The sequence below is a fragment of the Etheostoma cragini genome, chromosome 2 (assembly GCF_013103735.1).
Source record: "Etheostoma cragini isolate CJK2018 chromosome 2, CSU_Ecrag_1.0, whole genome shotgun sequence".
NCBI lineage: Eukaryota > Metazoa > Chordata > Actinopteri > Perciformes > Percidae > Etheostoma > Etheostoma cragini.
The window spans coordinates 20,802,102-20,803,216 of record NC_048408.1 but is presented as its reverse complement, the minus strand read 5'-3'; the positions used below and the strand labels follow the sequence as shown (position 1 = coordinate 20,803,216).

Sequence of the window (1,115 nt, the reverse complement as noted above, 5' to 3'; positions counted from 1 at the left end):
TCGTTGAATGAAGTTGAATGTGTTTTTCATGGTTTTAGGGTAGTCCAAGTGTAGTGCATAGGACAACCCAAACAAGAGACACAGTGCTTGAGGTAGGTTCTGGAGACCGTCCATTACAATACCTCCTTCAAGAATGATGGCAGTAGAGACTGGGTCAAGATGGAGATGATTTGGAGAGATAGGTGCATCTTCACTGATGATAGTCAGCAACCCAACAGATACCTGGGCCCAGGCCTCTTCACTGTCAGAATCCTGTATCCAACCAAACACAAACATTACAACAGGTAAATGTTGATTGGCATTATCAATTGTCATCAAGTCATCTGTAAAATCAACACTTCACTCCAGGTTATTAGGTTTTCACTTCACACCCAGCTGAGAGACACCCACTTAAAAACATGAATGAAATTAAGCTCTATCCTAATACAAAATGTATACAGATGTTATTGCTGTTACAGCTATTCTTTTTGAGGGAGAGAAATGTTCTACCTCTTGTGCAGAACCCACAATTACAGCAGAGCAAGTGGGCTTAGCATTGTTGCACTCAGCAGTTCAACCATGTGACATGGACTCCAAATGGAGTTAGTTGAATGGCTGGTTGCTCAATTGTTTATGGTTTTTGTTGTTTTATCTCTTTTATCTCACCCTGCTGGCATACACTGAACTGTCAAAGTTAGCATGCAGTCCATCTTTGTTCTGAACTCAGAGTGAAATACAGTATGTGCTTTTTTAAGATATAAGAACTTACAAAGGAGGTGTTGTAGAAGTTACTGGGGTCGTCACCAAGCAGAACAGGGATGCCTTGGAGAACAAGGGTACGCATTGCTGTCACATTTGGCTTCTAGAAGTGGATAAACACATTAAGTTCAGGATTAATCAACAGGCAAAAGTTACAATACAAACACATTGTTAAAAGTGCACGTGAAAAAGGTGTCACCATTTATGCTTAACATTGTAGAGAACAGTTCCTGACTGAAATAGTTATTTGAAGATCTAGTCCACAGCAAAACCGTAAATCTGTAGACTGACCCTTGAATCAATTTGCTGCACAATCTCAGCCAGTTTCTCTCCAACACTTCCTTTCTTGGACTTGAAGATGGTGACAAAGTGTGGTG

General features: G+C 40.5%; 1 protein-coding gene across 1 annotated transcript in view; it reads right to left on the bottom strand.

The window, feature by feature from the left end:
• Nucleotides 1-1,115, bottom strand: part of LOC117956729 (zeta-sarcoglycan) — a 332,748-nt gene that overhangs the window by 183,642 nt on the left and 147,991 nt on the right. The window lies entirely within an intron of this gene.